Here is a 16,059-nt window from a genome sequence, read left to right as displayed (position 1 = left end):
TGGACACCTCTGACTCGCAGCAATGTTGCACAGGGGATTTCACAAACTCATTCCCAATTTACACCAGTGTAAACAAGAGATGACTCAGCGCTACATGGATTTGTCTGATTTCTCAAAAGCTCCCTGAGTCAATGTTTCTGCTAGGCTAAATTTCCATTTAGTCACAGAAATTGATGTACAGAAAGCCAGCCCAAGCTTCCACACAGTGCGGTCCTATTGAACACTCATGGTTTGAACATCACTCATTCCTCACCTGTAGAACTGCAGGAAAAGTGGGATATTCGAGGCAAAGAAGAGCATTTCGATGTACAGAACAAGCTCTTCATTCATTACTCTCTCATTTCACACATTAAGTTCTCTGAGCATGAAGCAGAAGCCATATGGCTAAAGCAGCACAAAATATGGGATTCCTATGCAGTGCAAATCTTCTGTTTCAGTACTTCGTTTTCATCCCAAACTGTGATGGAAAGCGAATGTTTGTTATTGGACTGAAACTCCAGAAGCATTTCAGTGAGACATTTATAAATGAGGAGAAACAGGTTGACATTTTCCAAGCTGAAAGATTTCACTGCTTTTTGTTGAACTAAAACATTTCCTTTTTGGTGAACTCAATGTCAGGCTAAATACATTTTCCCCTTCTGTGGCTGTAGCACCACGTCACAGCCTGCCACCAGCTCTGCATGAATCCTGCAGAAAATGCAGCACATGCCAGAGATGACTGAACAACTTTCACAGCAATTTTTTAACCAGAATTACCTCTTAAATCAGCAAAGTTGAAATTTTCCCTATTTCAATGGAACAGCTTTTAGGTTGTGCATTCATGATGTGACAACGCTCTGTAACACAAATGAACTTCCCTCCATCACTGCTCTCAGGACAGATGATGTACTTTGTGTTTCACAAGACAAAGCTCCAGGAAGTCTCCAGCACACTGATCCTAACATCTCAGTCCCCATTCTGCAGCCAGGATGGATTTTCAGCCCAGCAGAAAGCATGACTGAAGGAAACTCAAAAAGAAACATTGCTTTGCACACAGATTTCTTCAGAGGTGCACAACACAAGCACCCATAGTTGGACTTGGAAGAGCGAGGAATCCAGGCTCCCTCCTGCCAAAGCACTGCTGGAATGGGTCTGCAAGAGCAGCTCTTCCCAGCTCAGGGATCTCATCAAAGTGAGAACTGGCTGAGATGCCACAGAGTTCACTTTGCTCGTTAAGAAGAGGCCCTGAGCACAGGTGACTTTCCCAAGGTCAGAACAAAGTCGGGACTGCAGGACCCCCCCAGTGCTCTTCTTAATCAAAGTCATTAATTTAAAGTATGAATTCCAACACCCTTTTAATCCTTTGTAACAATAAGAAGCACTATTAAATCCTCAATGTGCCTGCTTTAATTATAACCTATCAAACAGAATCAATTGCAAAATGGTAAACACAAAAAGTGGTATTCGGAGAGCAGATGAGATCGCGCCGTTTAAAATGCAAATGGAGACTGAAGCATTAAACCTATAATAACGTCAATTAATCTTTCCCATGAAAACATACAACAAATATTTAATCTCAGTCTAATCTGAGAGGCTGATAGAGCCAAAGACGGCAGCTTTGGATCGCCAGGCCTGGTGCAGAGCACTGAAGGCTGCAGCACACGGTGGCTCTCCATCCATGTCTCAGCACAGGACCAGAGCAGCCCGGGTGATTTCTGCAATGCTCTGCACATGAGAGCTGCAAAACCAGCCTGAAAGTAAAAACACCAATGAGAGTCCTGCCTGTGCTAAGAGAAATGAATTTGGGTGTAATGAACATACTTTGTTTTCTGGAAGAGAAATGTGCCAAGCTGGTTACAGATTTTTAAAGGAATATTTATAACGGGAAGCAAAGATACTTCTGAATAAAAGGCACTTGAAACACAAATAAAAATGTTTTGTTTTGACAAACTGGGAACAGGATATTGATGTATTATTGAAAGAGCCTCAGTATTTATTTTCCCCTCTTGAAATATGGATTCATCAAATTCAACACGCTGCTGGGAAACAAACTGCTTTAAAAAACAAGCTGCTTTTTCTTGAAAAAAATGTTCAATTGGAAGATTACAGAGCAAGGCTACATCTGAACCAAGTGGGTGTGGAGGGTTATCAAATCAACACAGAGGGGTTTTGATATTGCTCAGGTGCGTGTGCTGACACTAGATGCACTGCAGTGGAGAGATATCCCTCTTATTATCAGTGTTATTTAGCTCTGATAATGGGTTCAGTCCCGCAGAGAATACAAATGCAGCTGCACAGCTGGACAAATAATGACAGCATTTGTCTTCATGCCATTTCTGATGAAAAATATTGGCAGAAAGCCCAATGAAATTTATTTGGGATGAATTAGGGGATAATTCAACAAATGAACTCAAAACAGTGAGAAAACACACAGAGGACGACTGACTCCCCAGCACTCTTGCAAGCTTTTGTGAGCAGCAGCAAACCATGAGTACAGAAGACAGGAACATCAGCTGGGCAGAACTCAGTGACTCCCAGCCATTCACACTGCTTTTACATTACTGCCTGCCAATGGCACCACTTGGAGGAATCCTGAGACACGCTGCTGTTTCAGGATGCTCAGTTCAACCTCAGATCCCAATCTTTACAAAATCGATTGAAAAAAAAAAAAGAAAGGAGGGAAAAAAAAACCAAAAAAAAACCCTGCTGGAAAATGTCAATGGACTTATTCATTTTTTAAATGGAGCGTAAATGAAAATGAGCACGCAAAGGTAAAACAGGTCTTCAAAGACTGCAAATTTAGAGCATTCATGACTGAAATGACGACGCAATTTAATTAATTCAAATCCAGATGCAAAACACTGAGAGACAGATTAGAAAGATAATACTCCATAGAGAGTGATAGAACTAATGCCAGTTACTGCCTGGAAGGGAAAGCTGTGCGCTCAGAGTCCAAGGAGGTGGAAAAACACAAAGTTGAGTTTCAGGTGATTCTGTCGTGTGGTTTGTTTTTTTTTTTCAGTTGCACAGCCTTGCCAAAAAAATCAATTCTCTGCAGAGCTGCTCTCACAACACGTGTTAATGGAAGGCAGGAGCAGCACGGTGCTGTTGTTGCAGTGTGCTGGCAGCCCTGGGACCTGCAGGGCTTTGGCAAAGGAACAGAACAGGACCCTGGGCACTCACACTGTGCTACTGACAGCTGTCCTGGAGTTCCAACTTCCAGGTGAACTGCCACCAACTTTCCTTGATCCAATCTGTAAAGGCCTGAATGGCCCCTTTTCTTCTACACACGGAAAAATCTCTTGCAAAACGAATTAGGTCACATACAGTGGAAGTCCTTCATCAAGAATTAGCTTCTTATCTATTCCAGCAGTTTTCATGTGGAACAGGACTTAGAATACTGCTTTTGGAACAGAAGAGCCACCTTATTATGGCTGACATGTTTCCAGCCATAAAATAGAGATAGAAATAAAATTTAGGCTTCGAGATGATTCGTTTAAGACACGATGATGGATAATGCAGTTTACCTGAAAAGTTCTCCATTAATCTGGCCTGCAATAATTACATTATTTCAGCAAATCCCAGAAATGCAGTCCTCAGTCAGGATCCTACTGAGCTCAGCACTACAAAAATCACAGAAAATATCAACCATGATAGCACTTTAAACCCTGCTATGGACAAACTGCTAATGAGAGTGATCAGTCTGCAACATGAGAATGAGAGTTCCTTGCCTTACAAAAGCTGTTCCCCAGTTTGATCTTGCTGGTGTTAAGCTGAGCAGTCTGGGTTGCCCCCAGTGCCCCAGGAAGTCATGGGAGTGGTGAAAAGCATTTTACTATCATTACTCTGACAGCTTATTACCTTCACAAATATAATTAACTGGGGAGAAGACGTGTGAGATGCAATGTGCCCATCCTACTTGCATGGGAGAGAGCGATGAAAGCAGAATTAAGTTGTGTCACCTCCAGTGTGTCATTTTTCTACAAGCAAGCCCGAACAGATTGATTTCTGGGTCTCCTTCAGCATAACTTAATCAATTCTGAGTAAATTTAGCTGGGCATATGGATGCTTGTGTGTCTGGCACCCGCTCCCTCCTGTAATACGGTTACAGGAATTTCAATCAGCAGCACCAGTGGCTCCCACTGTACAACCACTTGGAACATAAAAGGCTTAATGCATTTGGAGCAGTAATTCATCCTGTCTGGCACACTGGATTGTGAGAACATGGGCCATATTTCCAGCAGGTGCCTGTGAACCTCTGCGTACATTTTGGTTGTCTCCAAATTCCCTTCCTGCAGAATTGCCAAAGGTGCTCCAAGCTCTTTCAACTAAAGTCTCCAGATAGGCACTCAGAAAGGTCAGCTCGAGTCAAAGCTCTAGAAGATGGCTGAGGGAAGATTCCTGAAGGATGAAGTGTTCCCTTCTCAACAGTTATTATTACTTTGAGATGCAACAGAGAATAGGGAAAAGTGAGGGTTGATTCATTCTCCTGCATGTAGGCTTCTAATTCTGCCATGGCTTGGGCTGCCCTTGCAGCAGACCTCAGACCACTGAGACCCACAGCTGGAAGGGCAGCAGGATTTGCCAGAGTGTGAGAAACTGGAGAAACTCCCATTTAGACAGCTGAATTGAGACCACAGAAACAGCACAAATCAGAGTCAGCTCCTTCCAGACAGCTGCCAAAGGAGCAGCAGAAGGAAAGACAAGAACGCTGCACAACGAGGGGTCCCCATCCTCAGAGAAGTTGGTGGAGGAGGAACAGAACCCCCAGAAAACACCAAGCATGAGAATCACAGAGTGCTTTGGTTGGAAGGGACCTCACAGACTCCATCCCAGCCATCAGATGGCAGAGCAGCCAGCCACAGGTACAGGTACAGGCAGCCAGGTGCTGCACTGGGACACAGCCAAGCACAGCAGGCAGATCTGTATGCAATTACAGTGACTTCATTTAGCTCTCAGGCTTTTAAAAGTCTTTTGGAATTTCTTTTTAATATATTAAGCTGGTGATATCTGTGCATTCATGATTAACTCAAGGCACTTCGCTGCTCTGCACTTACAAGAATGTCTACATAATGAGATAATCAGACACTGAAATACTGGTTGTGCTTATTGATTTCTTTCCAAAAGTAGTGCCTCCATTTCCAACATGACAGAAAAAATATCGATTTTTTTATGGCTGTTAATTTTTCGTATTTTTTTTTTCTTGGAGATATTGAGGATCCTATTGACTTTTTTTTTTTGTATTTTACTGAATTTTCATTAAGCGTAAGATTTTGGTGATTACCGTTTTCATATAATTGTCAATGAGAAGATTCACAAACGTATCGAAAGGAGCAAAAAATGCCCCCACTTCAGAAGATGCCAAATAGAAAGAACTGGAAAATCATTTCTTCAATTATTTGCTGTCTCTCCCTTAAAAACAAAAAAAAAAAACCCAACAACCCAACTTATGAATAATGCTGGAGTCAGCAAACGGGCTTTAAAAAACATCTTCTGAATTTCCCAGATTTATTAGTTTATCACCACAATGGAGAAGAATATGGAAATGAGGGAGAAATACATTATGCAAAGCAATAAGTGACACGCAGCAGAACGGAAAGACGACGTTTATGCCACCGAGCAGCTGGGGCCGATTTACTGCCTGCATAGAAATGGAGGGCAGGCTGTGCTGGGGCTGCACACAGCCTAATGTGCCCCAGAGGTGTGAGCAGTGCTCAGCAGGGCAATGGGAAAGCATTGGGGACCTGGTCCCACCTGCACAACCCCACCAACTGCACTGTGTGGCTGAAAGGCTGCAGCTGGGGGATGAGCCTCTGCAAACAGCACGACTCCACTGCACAACAACACTGCACAGCACTGCACAACACTGCACAACACTGCCCCACCAAGTGTATTTTGCTCTCTATTTCTTCCAGTTTGGCTTTTTGGTTGATTTTCTTGGTTTTGGTCTTTTTTTTTCAGTCCCTGAAGCCTCAGCTGGTCCAGGCATTTCTTGGTGACTGTTTCCAAGGTTGTGCATTCGGTCCTACCTGCAAATGCGATCTGCAACACCTGCAGATACCCCAACATTTGAGACCCTCTGAAAGAGAAAATACTGGCTATTGGGCAGCGCGTGGGCTGCTTGCAAAGTGGGGAAATATCCAAGCAGAATTACCTACAAAGACCTATGGGGCACTTCATATATATATAATGGCTAAGCAATCAATTCCAGCTTAAACTGTAATAGCAATATCTGACACCATCGCCAAGAAATATTCTGACAACCTTTTGCTACAGAATTGCACTTTCTACTTGCAGAAATGATGTCATTCTCAGTTTTTCCAGATCTTTGGGCTGAAAACTGAAAGTAAACTAAACCTGCTTCATGTTTGTTACATGAAGTACAAAAAGAAATGAAATGGGAAAGCAAACCACAAATGCCTACCTGGAGACATTAAATCTCACCATTTTCCATTTCCTATACCTGCTAATTAAAACATGAACTCTCATCCATACCTGAGGACGAGCACATCCATTCTCTTAAGCTCTCATTACACACTTCTGAAAGGGCGAGCGCACGACTTGCAGAAGCACCAAAGGGTGTTGATGCACTGTCAGTTTGGGACGTGCCCACATTTCTGCTACATCCCCACAGCAGCAATTGCACCAATGGCTTGGAGCACCCCGGCCGAGTGCAGGGAGCAGAGCACAGCGTCCCAGAGCAGAAGCAGTTGCTGGCTGCTGGAAGCCCATCACTGCTTGGAGAGCTGTGGTTGGATACATCTCTGCTTGCAGTTCAGCTGGTTAGCTTGCAAGCATTTGGGAGCTTTATTCACGCCTGCGGGCATGAGCCAAATTACAGCACACAGCACGGAGCAAAGAGCCCTGAGTCAGCCTCAGCATCTTCAGTATCTAATTCCTTGTCAGCTGCAGTTGCTAAAGGCAGAATTGCAAAAGTAGGCAGGGGCTGAATTTATCACAGTGACATTCAGTAACAATATCTCGATGACACTTAGATCTTGAAGAGTTAATAAATGCTGCTAAGCTCTCTTCACCCTGCTTCAGAGTTGAAGAAGGCACCGCATTATGGACCAAGGTCATCTATCACAAACTTAGGAGATAACAAAGCAAAGCCATTCTCCAAGTCTCCCAGATTAATGCCTCCTCTGCTGGACCATCTGTAGCACATGTACCAAACTAGATTGTTTTAAATGGCCTATATATGTCCAGCTCCTGAAGTGCTGGATGCCCTTAGCAGTGTTTCCTTGTTGCCTAAAGGCACCAGTCAGGAACGCTATTAACATTAACAGAGAATGGGTTTACAGCTTGTTTTCCATCTCTCCCCACGGCCTCGGTTTATTTATTGTGCATGTGAGTGAAGACAAGGCAGCCATTCCTCATTACTAAGAGATCTCTTCCGATTTCCCTGATGTGCAATTTCCTTGCACGGCTGTCCCTGTGGCATCCCTGTATCCTGTGACCATTTCCTGGAGCAGAGGTACTCACTGGATTTGCACTGCAATCATACAGAGAAGCTTTGTGTGCACATCCCCATCCCTGGGATCACGTGCTGGATCAGTTTGCAAACTCCTCAGCTCCTGTGTGAGTGAGCCTAATGGGTCTGGAGCTGAGAGGTTTCATCAGTAATCCCAGGTGCCTTGAAATGCCACTTTTTTATTTACAACTGCAAAACCCTCAGGAATTGCAGCTGACCCTGGAGTTCCAAGCATGCAGTGCATTCATGTTCCATTTGCTGCATCCTGGAATCTGTCATTCAGATTCTGGTTGCAGCTGTTAAAATTTCATCGGCAGCTGCTGGTGCACCATGAGACAGCTGCTATTTGAGAGAGCTGGAGCTCCTCAGTTTGTTAAGGGTATCTCAGAGAAGCATGGGCTCTGATCTCAAAACTGCTCCTTGGATATGTGTTATAATTTACACACGATAAGAAAGTTGTGTACCAAACACTCAGATATTGGGTAGCACTTTACGTGTGGAGGAAAAAAAACAAAACCCAAGTGGTAAATGCCATTTATATCCAGCTGTGCTCCATCAATGTAAGACTCTCTGTATTGGCTACATTTTAGTGTTAGTGCTCTCTGTTCCCTGCTGCAAACTGCAAGACCAATGATTTGTCACCTCCACACATCTTGGACACAGAACAGCATTCTTGGCTGTACAGAAGTGCTGTCATCAAGATCAGCAGAACTTCTGTTGCTCTGGTTGCTCTGAAATCTGCACGCAAGCAGCTGCCACCCATGCCAACTGAGAGCAGGGTTCTTTCCCTTTGGGACAGAGCCTTCCAGTGGGCACAAAGTTCCTGCAGACTGCAGGGATGGGTCTTGCAGTGTGTGACAAGAAGATGGGGGAGGAAGAAGGAAGAGTCACCATGCTATGCTTCTGCTAGAGGGCTTTCTCTCCCCCCCCACACATCTCTGCAACCTAGAAATCCAGTGACCACGTTTGCTCCATCTGGGGCTGGAAGCAAGGCCAGTACTGCAGCTCACAGCATTGCTTTGGAACACAGCATCAGTCTGCAGATGTTTGCAGATTTGCTGCGGTACTGAAAAAGTACAAAACAAAACATACAAAAACAAAGCTACCAAACCAGCCACAGCAACAAAAGCCAACTCACTGAAAACAAACAAACAAACAAAAAAAGAAAGGCTTTCATTTTTATAGCAGCATGTTTAATTAGTTTCATTTATCTGGGAATTCAGTCTGCTTGTTCTAGGCATAATAAACACTACAAGTTATTGCTAATGCAGGCTCTACCACCTGTTCCCAATGATGGGCTTACTGACCGCTATGCTATCCCTTGTTTCCTGCTGGGAGAGCCAAACCCATACAATTTCTGCTCTGGTTCTGCCATCCTGACCCAGCAGAGAGGCAAGTTATACCTCCATCCTTGGTCACAAAGACCTCTGCACATCTCCCACGGATAGTAACAATAAAGAGAGGAATGAAAAAAAAAAAGAATGTGGCAAGAAAAGCAGCTGGGCTGGAGCTTCAGGAGCTGAACTGGGACTGCATTTGCAAGCAACAGAAGCAGAGCAAGATGCAGAGAGCTGCCCAGGTGCTGGGTTCAGAGGTGGCCATAAACCATACCTGGAGAAGGGCTCTGTGGCTCTCCTGCCTCCTGGCAGCCACAGCAGGCCTTGCACAGCCCCCAGCCCGACTCACTTCCACTGCCTGCTTGCTCTAAGGGAAGCTGTTCCACTGACCCAACCTGACTCTGGCACTCAATAGCTCTACAGTGCAAAGGATAAAAGAGCAGAAAAGAGACAGAAAGAGACAGAAACCGGAGCTTTTAATCAGAAACCTGAATTAACCTTCCCAGAAAGAAATCTATGGGGGTTGTGACTTTTATTTATAAACCTACTTCTTCCTTCAGGCTTTTGGGTTGTTTTTATTTTATTTTTTTTTTTTTTTAATTTACAAGGAGAAGCAAAAGCATGGAGAAAGGCAGTGTTCTGAAAATATCTCAGCTGAGGGTATCTACATAGCTGTGCTACAGAGTCCAAATAATGAGAATTTAAACCCCAAAGCACAATGCAGTGAACACAACTCTTCATCCCCTCAATGCCCCCCCCCAAAAAAAACAAACCAAAATCCAGACTAAATCTCATTAATTGGAGGTGGTGGTCCTGCTGACTTCCAGACAGCCTGAGCCCTGTTCTGAGGACTTCTTCAAGTAGAGGGATTATTTCCCTTTTGTTATATTAAAAGGTAGGTGGAAGGGTAAGCACAGGAGAAACTTCATTATATATTGAGAGCGATTCCAATAAAAATGTGCTTTTCCATATGGATAAAGCAGAGCTGCTATTTGAGACACATACTGTGTTCTTCTACTGCAACTTGCAAAGGCTTTTCATTCTGCTGTATTTCATGTTTCAAGTGGATTATTTCCCTTCAGTTGATAAGAGTGTAATTCAGTTAGGCCTTGGAGATAGTTACTTCACTTCTCAAAAGGATATTTTGCATGGAAGGATCTTTCTTTTTTCCTTTTTTTTTTTTTAAAACATCACCTACAGCCTGTGGAAATAAGATATATTAGCAAGTACTAAATGACTAATCACAAAGAGAGCGAGTGGTAAATTAAACCAAGGTGGGATGAAAGCAATGCTTTTCCTAACTGTGGAGAGCTGTGCAACAAAGGCATGCCCAGCCACTGCAGGCAGCTGCACCAGGTCCCTGAATCAGCCTGGCAGCCCAGCTGAGTGCCTTACAGACACCACAGGAACGCTGCAGCAAAAGTGCAGGAAACTGCCCAGATCTTTGGGCAACAGAAGCAGCCCTGAGTGGCAGCACCCCGTGCATGGCCACTCTGCCACTGAGGCCAACAAGAGTCCTGTCTGTGGGTGGACATCCCACTGATGGCAGTAAAAGGTGCCAGAGCAAAATGAAGCCCAGTCTGTGCATCTTCTCCCTGGAAAGACTGAGTAGAATATTGACACAGACAGCATCTTGCCTGTGGCACAGAACTGTACCACCAATGCTGCTCTGCGTGGTTCTGTCTCAGTACATCCCCTCCTGCAGGGAAGGATCAGGCAGCATCAGGCCCCCGTCCCTGCTAGCAGTTTAGGTGCAGCCACAGATAGCTGAACTGCATGGACATACCATGCTTTAATTCTACTATTTCAGCTGGGATCAAGGCCAGAGAATGTCCTCTTCTGGATGAGTACAGACAGTGATGTCTGTATGTTGATAAATGCAGATACATATGGATGCTATCTTTGCTTTGCTAGCAGATGATGCTGAATTGTGGCACATCTGCTGGCACACACCACTTACATCCCTGCTGCCTGCTCCATCCCCCCCCAGACTCTGTGGCTGGCCAGCCCACCCCACACACAGCCCAGAGGAGAAACAGAAACTCAGTAAGAGTGCAGGCTTATTTTTAGAGATCTCCTTAATACATTGCCAGACCTTCTTCTCTGTTAATTTATGTGGTCGCTCCCTCTGATACAAAGGGAAAGTAAAGCCAATGGTACCTTTCAGGGGATGGATCAGGGCAAGTCCATCTCCCTGTTAAATACTACGCATCCTTTTACCATCTCACAGCTTTGCATTTTTCCTATATGAAGGTGGTAAATGCATTAAGTTTCAAGCATATTTTGTAGAAGCCTTTGATTAAATACCTCTAAGGACAGTAGCTCATTAGTATGAGATAGTTGCTGCCATTCTCTTCAGCTCCTCCTGGCTACTGCTATCTTGATTTGGGTGAATTACACAAGATTTCTCTGAGCTGCATTCAGATCTCATCTACAGCTAAGAAAATGCACTCTGCATTAGGGAGGAAGGTGGGAGACAGGAGCTGCAGCCTGGAATACCAATGTAGTACATCACCAGCTCCAGGGAAGGCAAGGCTTGTCCTGTGTGCACCAATAAACCTTGGGCTCATGCTCTGGCTCTTTTCCCCACTCTGAAATGGACTTCTTAATGTCATCCAGCAAACAGCTTAGGAGAGGAGCCAGTGACAAAACACAGCGATTCTGGCCTCTGGAAAACACAAGTGAATTTGTCTTCATTGACTCTTCTGACTCCTAGCAAATGTGATGAGCTGTGCTTGGGAGGTGCTCACTTCCCATATATAAATGTGAGAAGCATCCTTACTAATGAATGCTCAGATGGTTCAGAAAGAATAAGCAAGCCAAACTAGTTTTGCAAACGCCAAGACAACTCTCTGCTACCACCAAAAAGAGACTGTACAAATTTCTGTAGCTACCAGTCCCTGGAGGAGGCTTTTCTAGCACACAAAGCACTGTGCTGTCTTAATACTCTTTCAGCAAAGATGTGCCTAGCATCTGACGTGCCATGAGAAATAACTGTGGGTGATGAAGCCATCAGTATGGGTTTTGCTCTCCTTTTCTTCACCTCTCTTGTGGCACAGGGTGAGACTGTGAGGAGGGCACCCACCTGCTGGCTGAGCTCCCACAGCTTCCACTGGTGCATTTCCAATAATGACCTTCATTAGTCCGCTTGACATAAACACTGTTTGCAAGTTAAATGCCTAATTAAGTTAAACATGTTATTTTCAACCTAAAAGCTCTTTTAAGAAGGTATGTTTTCTTCCAGAGGGTTGAACTGATGCGGGGATTAATAACAGGGTTGCACATGCAAGCTAAGAAAATAAATCCAACAAACTCCTCTGTGCAGGTTATGAAGTATGCTTGGATTGATACAAGCAAGGGCAATCGTTTCTGACAGTACATAGGAAAAAACCCACATTCTCCTTGCCTGCACACCTCACTTCTTTTTATCATGGTTATTTTCCTCCCCAAATGCTTCTCTCTAACTTTATGAAACGTGTGACCTAAGTAAAACTGTCAACAGCACAAGATTTTTTCAGGTCAGAGGGATTCAAACGTGAATGGATCCAGACCCACGTAACAACAGAAGGCTTTTCCAAACCCTTCCCCAAAAACCAAGAAGTGGCAGAACACAAATTTACAGGGACAGACCCCTGAATTTCTTCCTGTCACAGGAGCACTGCGCTGCCTGAGCAAAGCAACTCCTGCTCTTCTTTTAGGCAGTGCAGATGTTTGCACAACTTCTGCCAGAGATTTTAAATAAGGAACCAAAACCCAGAAGGGATCACAGGATTGGCCATAGACAAAGAGGATTTTTGTGGATGGTACTGAGAATGGGTCACGGATAACATAAGGTTCAACAAAACTGTCCCTTAGGGTATTACACAATAATTGTTTCTTCTTTCCAGTTCACTGCATGTTTAAGCTTGTGAATTTTCTACCCTTAAAATGTCAGGCTATTTGTAGAGAAAAAAAGCAAAGCAAGGCTGCAAAACCAAACTGCAGCGTACACATGAAGCTTTCTTTTGGCTGAGCAGCATCAATACTAATGCAGTTGTACGACAAAGGTACAGAAACAATTTTTCTTAAATCCACTCCCATATAATTTGCCAATTACAAAAATCACTGCTGTTAATCTGCCACGGATAAATGCTCCCTATCTTTCCCTACTAAAGCAATGATTTCTGCATCACATGAGGACAGTCCCACCATGGGGTCAGGCGCCAGACTTTCCTGGCACTGCCCTGCATGTACCCACACATTTCTCCTGATTCAATGAAAAGGAAGAAGCCTGCTGGCCTTGCACAGTGCTTTGAGTCTCACCAGTTACAATGCTAGGAGTGTATTCTGACTTCCCTTTCCAATGGTTCTTAGAGAATAGAAGCTCTGACCGTTGAGTTTTACCACCAAGCTGCTGACTTCGGAGATGCTCTCAGGCTTCAGCAGCAACCTCAGGTCAGACCTTTCAGAGGAGTTCCCTGACTCCTGGCTCCAAACTGAGGTGAATAAAGGATAGGGAATGAAATCTGACACCGGACACGAAACTCCCTGTGCACAAAAATAAAGTCCAGTGGAGATCCTGGCATGAAAAATAGGATTTAGTTTGTGATTTATCTGCCCTAATAACATACGCTTTCCTACCATTCCACAGTGCCTCTCCCACTGATTTTTGTTCAAATTAATTTAACGCTGACGGTTGCTATTACCATGAATATGTCACAATCCTGTACAGCACTATAAAGAAAAGGATGTACTACCCATAAATATTTGTGCCACCTCCCAGGTTTCTAATGGAATCCTCGTCCATTTCCAAGTTCTTTTACCAACTTATGCAGAACCTGGCTAAGCTGCTCCATTTCATGTTGTCTTTGGAGACATAAATCTTTCCACAAGTAGGAAGGAAAAGTTCTTCCTAGCCAAGCAGGACGGGAACAAATGCAATCCATCTGACTGTGTGAGGCACAGGCACTGCAGTCAGGAGCAGGGAAGAGCTGTGATTGCCTCTGCTGGGGGAGTGCGCAGAAAGAGAGCTTTGACAGCTGGGGGTCAACAGCAAAGCTTTAAAAGCGTAACAGGGGAGTTGTAGCTTTGTCCAGAAATACTCATCCCATCACAACAGCATCTGGTGGCAGGGACATGTAATTAACTATTGCTTACGTGCCAGTCTGGGCTGACATTCTTCATCCTAAAACATCTCAGTTCTCATTAACTTCTAGTTACTGATTCTTGCTTGTTCCACACATTGTGAGCCTTCAGCCATAAACTTTCCAGAGGATGCTGATGAGATTTGGGTAGTGCTCTATTTTAACCCTTCCAGAGTCTTTGTGTAAGAGGTAGAGAAGCAAGCAAGAAAAAAAAAAAAAAGCACAAGAACTGAAAGCTTTTCACTCTGTATATGAAGAGATACATAAGAAACCTTCCCTGCTTCCTCGCATTTTCAAGCTCTCCATCTCATGTCAGAAGATCCACACAGTTAACCTGCCCACCCAAATTATGCTATCTTAGGTTACATCACGAAGGCTGTGGCCTCACCTCCCTTACCTGCTACCCTCACTTGCAGGCTTCCAAGCTTTTCTCCAAAATGCATTCACAGCATTAGAAACCACTCATGTGGGCTTGGCCTCTGGCATTTACTGCACTCCCACGCTTCCCTGGCCTTGGCACTCATCCTCATCCTGCCTTTCACACCTTGCAGCACATCTTCCAGTAAACAGGCTCCCTCTAAGTACTACAGCTTTCACCACCATTGCCAGCCTGTTGCTGTTTAGACTCAGGTTTGTTTCTGCTAAGCAATCTTTAAATATCAAGTTCCATACCTTTTAGTCCCAAGGCATCTAAGTGGGAACCTGTTAGTCAACAGGATACAATCTGGTGAATTTGAATGCATTTCAAATACTGCAACATCGCCAGGAATCCATCTGCCAAGTGAGCATCTATAGCTTATGATTCAAACTGTTATTTCCAAAGCATACGAGAAATTTAAAACATGCTGCTGCTTTTTTAGAGCAAGGACAGAAAGTCTTCCCCAGTCACCTGATATATTGCTGCAGTTGTTCCAGTATCAAGGATGAATCAATACAAAAGAGCAATCCGAACGTTGGTTTGGACAGTCTGCAGATTGATAGGATTTCCATTAGGGAGACAGAAGCAGTTTGGGAAGGAGGAGTAGAAATTCTTATACAAAAAAAAAAAAAAAAAAGCCCAAGAAACCTTTTAGTTTTCTTGGATGCTTTCCAGCTGAGAATCTCAAAGCGTGCCATCATTCATGGACAAAGGATATTCCTTCTCTCCAGACACAGAACCCAAGGCATCGACAGCAGTCCAGCTGTTTCAGCTGGTGGGGACAAATTTACCATCTGCAGGCAGGTGAGCATCTTAAGTTCAGCACAGGGCACACTGAGCCAGGAGAGCACGGCTGCCTCTTTTCAAGGCTCATTTTACTTTAGCCCTCCACCATGTGCTTCACATGGACTTTTCAGGCTGCCTTGTGAGAGTCACTGCTCAGCCTCAGTCTTCTCACTCCAGTACACTCCAAACCTTGGCTTGCCTTACTTTTAACACCCTTCCATACCAATCTGAACACAACCTGGTAGCAATTAATGGACTGAGAAAGGAATTATGACGCTTGAAGCATCCTTTTTTGCTGACACCATACGCAGCTGAGTTTCAAAAGCCATCTTTTGATTTAGACTCCCTTATTCCTAACCATCTCCTCTCACACCATCTCATCTCTCTGGTTTCCTGACACTTCTTTGCACCAAAAACGAGGTGCAGGTTGTGCCTCCTAAGCACATTTTGCTCATACTCAACATCAGTAAAAATTGAAGGAACTTGATTATATTCTGAAACACTGATTCTCTGCAGGACTTCCTTTGGGGAACAGTCAGTGGTCCCTGGAAATTTCCTGGTGGGGTGAAACACCAGGAGCTGACAAATGGGAAAATAACAGTACTGCATGTACCTTGATTTGGGATGAAAAGCAGGCTGAACATTGCCATGAGGATTATAATGGCTCTTTGATTCACACAAATGCAAGGGAACTAAGAGTTGATTGAGATTCCTGTAAAAATCAATTCTTCTGTCCTCAGTTCTTTAAAATACGTAAGAAGCATCAGAAGCCCACACCTGTTTGCACTGCTTGGAGAAAATGGGGCTGTCTCTACGTTAATCAGCATGGACATTTTGGTAAATTTACACGACACTATAGGGAAGGAATTATTAATTCAGCTATGGATATTTGTACTGGAAGAGAAGGAGCTCCTATTTGCTGCCTCAATTGTGGATAAAAAT

This window comes from Lagopus leucura, unplaced genomic scaffold (assembly GCF_019238085.1).
Source record: "Lagopus leucura isolate 7727_CA_CO unplaced genomic scaffold, USGS_WTPT01 Super-Scaffold_100048, whole genome shotgun sequence".
NCBI lineage: Eukaryota > Metazoa > Chordata > Aves > Galliformes > Phasianidae > Lagopus > Lagopus leucura.
The sequence above is the reverse complement of the archived record's forward strand: the minus strand, read 5'-3'. Positions refer to the sequence as shown.